The 7,980-nt window shown below is 37.7% G+C and overlaps 1 long non-coding RNA gene across 1 annotated transcript; it reads left to right on the forward strand.

Moving 5' to 3' along the window:
• The first annotated feature begins 4,581 nt into the window (after positions 1-4,581).
• LOC109202166 (uncharacterized) lies at positions 4,582-7,269 on the forward strand. Its single transcript, XR_002062094.2, has 3 exons — positions 4,582-4,614; positions 6,590-6,802; positions 6,905-7,269. It is a non-coding gene; the product is annotated as an uncharacterized LOC109202166 (long non-coding RNA).
• The last annotated feature ends 711 nt before the right edge of the window (positions 7,270-7,980 follow it).

A 7,980-nucleotide genomic window follows, 5' to 3' on the forward strand; every position in this document is an offset into this window, starting at 1 on the left:
TCAGTGTACACCCAGGACTGTAAATGCTATTGAGGTCCACAGTGTCATTTTTTCCCTTAGAATGCACAAACTGTTGGACCACATTAGTGTCCCTGCTATCACTCAGGACAGCGATCATTAAGGACAGCGTGTTTCACTTACTTGTGAAGTGTCTTTTAGCCAAATGTTGTCAGATGACAGCAGCACTTCTTACCTGCTTAATCGATGATGAATTTCAAGAGGAATTGCACACAGCTTTCTATGAAACTATTTTTGAATTAATTGTCCATTTGATAGAATCGTATCCTTGATAAAAACCTTTGTCTTTTTGTAATATTAAACCTATTAACAGTTTATGATGGAATATTTTTGGGCCTGAGGCCATACCTGTGGTACATAACTTTAGAGATGTAAAAGCTGGAGAATATTTTTCAGGTAAACAAGATGTGACAGAAAATGGCAAGTTCTGTAACTTTGATCATCAGGGAATGATAGTATCTTTAATTTGGATCTTAGAATCCCTTTCCATTATTGATGGTTATAGAAATTAACAACAACAACAACAACATAATAATAATAATAATAATAATAATAATAATAATAACAATAATAATAATAACAACAATAATAATAATAATAATAATAATAATAATAATAATAACAATAATAATAATAATAATAGAATGAACGATAATTGGGTGAATGAGAAAAGGACACCACATATCATCAGCTGCTTCAAGGCTCATGAGAGATGACATATGGAGAAACTAAAATAAATAAAATAAAATGTTGGTTAGATTGTATGTTCTCAGGTTCCTCTTATTCAGAGGAATGAGAGGTTTATAATGTAGAAGTTTATAAACCCAGTTTTCACTAGGCCTGCTCCCTGGAATACACCACAGCAGTTCACAAAAGCATTGTGGATAAGGTTCAATAAAGAAATATTGGTTCTAAACAAATGTAACACATGTTGTGTCCAAGTCATTGTGGACCTTTTTCTGTGTGAAATTGAACCATAATCTTTCCATTACAGTAAGAGAAGATCTGACGGTGTAACTTAAACCCTAAATGGGTGAAAAATGCTGTAGTCATTACAAGTAAATACTACACAGACAGATTATAAAAATCACCTGTCACTGAACTTCTTTAATTAGTATCAACACATTTGTTGTGATACAGTAATTAAAAACTGACTAATTACAGATGTAATCAGACACAGCTGTGTTTCCTTCTTCACATCATATTTGTTGTTAAAGTTTAGCTGACTAACAGTGTAAGCAGGTAATGTGGAAGAACAGACTGATTGTTGATGGTTTTTAGCTCGGAGAGTCAACAGCAGAAGGCTTCGTCTGCTTTGTGCTGTGTTGTCTGCAAGAATAGAGTTTTATGACAACAGTTAAGGGTCAGTGAAATTTTGAGCCTGAGTGATTACAAATCATTTCAAAGTTGACTTTACTAATCAACCTTTGTACACTTGCATGACAACTATTTAACCATGAATGCAAAAACAATAATCACAGCCTTCCCACAGATGTATCATCACAGTAGGTAACCACAGTGCTAACCTCAATAATTACTTCCTCCAAATCGTCAGCATGTTTATTCCTACAAGACAGTTCAAAGATGTCTTACCATTAATTAAACCCCCACTATTAAACATGATCAATTTATCTTTATTAATGGGCTAAATTCTAAAGTCTTTTAATGTTGCTATAATAAAGTATTATTTAAAAAGCCTTCATTCGAGTAGCTGTCTTTGCCAATTATACACCAATTTGCAATCTAACCATCATTTCAAGAAGCAATGTTGTAAATCAGCTGTGTGGTAAGTTGCAGAGGAATGGTAATATATATGTGTAGCTAAAGAGTTCATCATAGCACAGACAGCACTGGCCTATGGCAGTGGATTGGCTTCTGTGTTTGTCCTGCAAGACCTCAGTGTTCAATACTGTTGATTGGAACATTTTAATAGAATAGATAACTGTAAGTAAAGGAACTGAGCAGTGCTGACTTAAGTTGTACTTTGTGATAGATTGCATTTGGTTAATATGAACAATGAGTCTTCTTCATACAAAAAAGTTAGCATTGGAGTTCCACAGGGTTCTGTGTTAGGCCCAGTAGTATTTTGATTATCCATACTTCGAATTTTTAAATAAAAAATAATTAGACCCCTTTCATCAAACTTTGTTGAACTAGTTGGGGTTTTCTGAGGTCAGGTTATGTTGAGAACAGTGGTTAAGTTTTTTTTGTTTACAATACATCAGGTTTTAAATGAAAAAGCAAAAAAACAAACAAACAAAAAACTGTGGACCACCTGTGTTGAGTATAACTTTACCATGTAAGACATCCTCTCTCCCTGAAAAACATCCTTTCCTGCTTACCAATCACAGAGCAGTGTTTAACCACAAGCCCTGTCTATTTAGCGGAATATAAAATATGATCTGTGAGAGCAGCAAGGTTTAAATAAAAACTTAGATCACCATGTCTGAGACAAATAAAACCACATACATTACTCTGTCACAGGCCTAATGCAATGTATGTGCGAGCACAGCTAGAGGCAGCATTCGACAGGAGCAAAGCCTCTGTAGGAGTACCAGCTGTTCAGAAAGAGTATACTGGGATACAAGCTGAGAGATGATTGCACCTGCACAATGCAATGTTTGTAACCTTACTCTTAATCACAGTTTAGATACTTTTCTCAATGAATGAACATCTTAGTAAAATGATGAACAATATTAGAACACATTACCAATACATGTCTAGCAGGTATGTACAAGATATTCTACCAAAGTATCGTAAAATTAGAATGCAACACAAGTAGAAATTCAATCTTTTATGTGATCACAATTTAGAGGACTGCATGCTGATTTACCCATTAGCTGTTTGTACATTGTACCAAGGCTCAGTTCAACACCATTAAACAACACAACACTATTGCAAATGCAGCCTGAGACTCTGCTCTATGTTGAGGCTCTAGTAATGAATTAAATGAGCCTCTGTGTGTGGTGCATGTGTATTTATGTGTTGCTATCAGCTGGGGATGTAATGGCAAATCAGACCCATTTTCATTTCTGCTCTCCCCTGGAGGCCCTTTGTTGACTGCCTTTATTGGATTACACCGACTCTAATGGTGTCCCCTATTGTGTATCTGAGAATGCTAATTGATCCACACCAGCAGAGAATATCTTCCTTGCATTTAATATGTGTGGACACTGAGAGTAAAAACACCTTCCACCTTTCTCAGCAGCCATTAACAAATGCTTGCATTCAGTGCGCCCAATCTTCAGTTGGTATAAGAGCTGATCTTTAGTACATCGTGGGAAACACTGAATACGTTGGGCAACCCACATGAATGGTTTTACGTTACATTAACTATTTACACTGTTAACATTAACACGTTTAATAGTGACTTACAAAATCTAGAACATTTAATTGTGACAAATATAAATCAGAAAGAAGGCAAACAGTTTTCATGGCACTGCACAGACAAATACACATATGTAAAAATACATACATCCATACATAGGCACACAAAAATATGAAATGTTTGAATTATTTCCTACTTTCTAATAGTAAGCATCTATTTCATACTTAACACAATACATTATTACTATTAAGACATCATAATTATTACTATTTGTTTTGCAGCAATAACAATAACAACAGATTTGATGTAGATGTTGCTCTTCTAGGTGTGGTGGTATACCAGAATACTATACTCTGATATTCTTCCTCAACGTCATCGTCATTTTGTCGCTTTTCACGTTTTTATTATTAAAATGGATCTGATGTTGGTTATCAAGGATTACTGTGTGTTCTGAGTACATGGAACATGTAGTGTTTTTCTTGTCATTTAATTAGGTGAGATTACCCCCCTGATATTATTCATGATCATTCACTGTATCATAACTGTATCATACTATATTCATATTACAAGATTATTTCTTTCATAAGTTGTAATATACACAGTTATTTGTTTAATGCAGTACATTTACAGAGTACTGACACATTAATATATAATAAGTAATTATAAACCAACACTCCTTAAAAGGGGGCAAAATGAGGGCTGGAGAAAGAATAAAAACTAAACAACAAATTGTTTTTGCATTTTTTCAGCGCTAAATTTCATACAGGAAGGTTGCTAAGTATTTATTTACTCTGATTTTGATCATTGTTTAGTAAAATCTGGCTATTTAGCAGTTAGACACTCAGTGTAGGAGGCTTAAGCCACAGGTGACATACAGAATATCCAAGAGTGAACACATACATAAATACTAACAGTGGTTCTGAATACTAATGGTGTAGCCTACACACAGTTTGTGAGCCTTCTAGAAACTGGTTACATTGTATAATCTCTTCTGACCTCAACCACTAAAAAAGTACAGAGAAGTCTAACCCTGCATTTCATCAGAACTTCATATATATATAAATGTATAAAATATTCAACACTTTGAAACTTGAAGTTTTATTATTACTGTGAGTCACTTTATGCATTACTTAAAATAATAGTAAATTTAAACTAATCCCCCTCGGTGAATTCCTACTTGGTATCTCCCAGAAACTTAAAATAGTGTTGGGAGGTTTTGGGGAAACTTTTAGCCAGAAGACCTTGGAGAAGGAGACAGAACAGAAGAGGTGAGAAGTGAGCAAAGATAATCCACTTTTATCTTAATTACTTCAAAAACTAGTGACTCTAGTTAAATTAAACAAAGGCATTTAATTTAAGTGTTTTGGAATGGAAACAGCAATAGAAACCAGTGATCAGTGTTGCTGCAAGCATTTTGAAACAGGTGGGCGGTGAATTGAAAAGAGTTGTACAATTTAGTCTTTTAATGATTGATCCTATAAACTTGCAGTCTTTTCATATAAACTGCTTTTGTTGGTTTAATCGTGTCACCTCACTTAATGCCTGACTTAAAGACTGACAATAATGTGCTTTTAATTCAAAGGTAAACAAACAGGCCACATGAAGAAAATCAACAATAAATGTATTTTCAGTTCAACATACAAGGAAGGAATATCCAGATTCTGGCCTGCTGTCTCCTTCAACCAGCTTTGGGTGAGAGTAGAAATATCAGATGAACACTGGAAAAACTGGGCCCATAAATCAGTGGAGTGCCCTTTTAAACTGGAGTGCATAATATTTGTTTTAAAATGTCTATTTTATAGTCTAGCAACACGGATGTGATTTCACTTTTTTTATTAATGGCCAAAACTATGCAGAACTTGTCCTTTTTTTACTACTTGACATCCGTATTAGCTCAAAACATAATTCTTTTATTTGGCACTTAAGTTGAGATTTATGTGTCAAGCATCAAAGAAGCCCATGGCTCATTTCTCTCGTTGTTCTCATCATCTTAAAGCTCAGATTTGAGTTATTTTACAAGCTAAATCAGTACTTATGCTGTATCTAACAAAGAAGCATTTGGAAAGAAAAAGTGATTTTAGCCTCCACAAAATGTATTCCACAAGCTGTGGCTGCTGACAGCTCCATATGGTAATGTTTCCACGCTGCTTCAGCCCTGAGGCAGTGATTCCAACATATTAAGGTAGTCTGTTATTTTAGATCTTAAATCAGAAGGCCTATGAATTTTTTATCACATGCCTCATAGGATCAGTTGACTGCAGGAAATGGACCCTGTCAATGAACAAACCCTGTAAGAGCTTATCTTACACAAGGTTACTGCTGATAGGCACTTTCCCTGATAGTATGTAGAGATGTTGGCAAAAATGAGGGGATATATAAAAAGTATATGATATAAATGTGATCCACCTCCTTAACCCTTTTTCCTCTTAGTGTTATCTTTCACTTTGTCTGGCTATGTAATTCAATTCTATTGTGTTCTGCAGAGAACTGTGAGATTTCCTCCTATAAGCATCATCTAATCCTGTGCCTCTCCCGAGCCTGACAGGGTGTTAAAAAATTCTTTACAATGGGATTAATTAGCCCTGATTTAAGCTTTTAGTGTTTTAGTGAAAGATTTAATAGTGCTGTATGACACTCCCTGCACCCCCTCAATGCTGGATGGGAACCATCCAGTCTAGATCTCAATTAATATCTGCAACTGCATGCATGGTTCATGGTTCATGGAGCAGAACACTGTGACATTGGTATCACAGTTGATCACTGAAGAGCTTTGTTGCTTAAAACTACACATCTACACAATGTTGCTCAAATGTGGCAAGGTGAAAATGAATGTTGAAACAAGTAGTCGCCTTTACACCGGTGTTCTTGTCATCCCAAATATTATTTTCGGCTATGGTGAGTCCAGCATGTCAAGCAGCATCGTCCTGGAAAATGACATGCCAAAAACTGGGGCATACCGGGGCAAAAGGTATGGTTACCCACCAGGGACATTCCTCTAGGGTTGCCTTCTGCAAGTTGGTCCATATGAGACTGACACCGTCATCAGTCCAGTGGCAGTTGGGCTAAAGCTTCCTGCATCCTGGAGAATTCCTCCAAGGTTCCACGTTTTCCAATTTAAGCCAGATGGGGGAGGCAGTATTTGGTGGACTGGGACGGTTATGGCCCGGAGGAGCGTTCCTGGGTTCCATGGTCGTTTATTCTGGATCCCTGTCTGATCACCGATTTTCACGCTTCTCTCCGCAGGCTCCGATCTGGACGGCCACCAGGAAGCAACCCTTGAGGAGAGGGGGGGTTGCTGTCATGGTCCGTGGGAGCAGCTGAGGGTTTTTTTGCGTTTTGTTATCAGGATGGTTCCCTAGCTACTCTCCTTGATGGAGCCACCAGTGTCGCACCCGACCCCCACCCACTGTCAGTTACAGGAGGACTCATCCCTAGTTTGTTTACTCACCTACTGTGGTAACTAGGCGTTGTCTACGCTCTGCTCTTCATGTTTAACTTGTGCACAGGTCTCTGCACTATCCCGCCCTGGACTCACCACCTGTTGTTCATTTCCTCCAGCACTGGCTTCCTTGTTCCACCTCCATTGTCAGTTCTTATTAAGGAAATCATCCTCCAGTCACTTCATCTGCCTGTCCTCCTGCCAGCCCAGATGCTCTTGGCAACTCAGGGAACCATTCCTCCCCTCTCTGGATTGTCCCAAGGAAATCCTCCCCAAAGCTCTTCAGCCTGGCCCTCCATATAAGCCAATAGCACCTTTGTCAGATTCTCCTTACTCATCTGCTCCCTTACCTGCCAGTATCTTCTCCCTCTGTTACAGAGCTCCCGTGGTCCCGATCACGGCCTCTCAGGACAGCCTTCCAAATGAGCTGTGCCTGTCCCTCTGGCTCCTGCTTCACTCTTGTTATCCTTGTTTTGCTCCCGTTCCCTCTGTAAATAAAATCTTGTACATAGTTCTCAGTGAGTGTATTGAGTCTGCTTTTGGGTCCAGCTTTCATGTGATCCTCGGTTCATGGCAGTGTAACAGACAGAGGGAAAAAAATAGACATAAAATAATAGTAGTTGTATCAGCTAGAGAGAAGTTAGAGAAAATGATAAGCAAAGTGTAAGAATTAGTAAATATATATATATATATATATATATATATACGGATACCTAGAATCCCTAAAAGCCTTGGCAAAACAATGTTGATTCTATCAAAAAGAGTGGTAAATGGACTGGTTCTTATATAGCACTTTTCTACTGTACTTGAGCACTCAAAGCTCTTTATACCATTTGATACTTGCTGCGATACTTGATCGCAGCAACTTGGGGTTCAGTATCTTGCCCAAGGATACTTTGGCAAGCAGACTGGAGCACTCAAGGATTGAACCACCAAATTTCAGATTGGTAGATGACCTGCTGTGTTCCCTCAGCTACAGCCACCCTACTTTTGTCTTTTACAGCAAAATGCTAACTCTGATGCTTCAAAATGCAGGATGCAAAAACCTGTAAATAGTTCGTTGCACCCTCTGGATGCCTTTTTTAGTTAAAGGAGAAAAGCAGCACCTGCATCAGCCACATGGTTGAAACAGAAACACACTAGCAATAGTGTAATTCCTGATGCCAAGCAAGTGCAGTCTTAAATTGATGATATA

Source organism: Oreochromis niloticus, linkage group LG5 (assembly GCF_001858045.2).
Source record: "Oreochromis niloticus isolate F11D_XX linkage group LG5, O_niloticus_UMD_NMBU, whole genome shotgun sequence".
NCBI lineage: Eukaryota > Metazoa > Chordata > Actinopteri > Cichliformes > Cichlidae > Oreochromis > Oreochromis niloticus.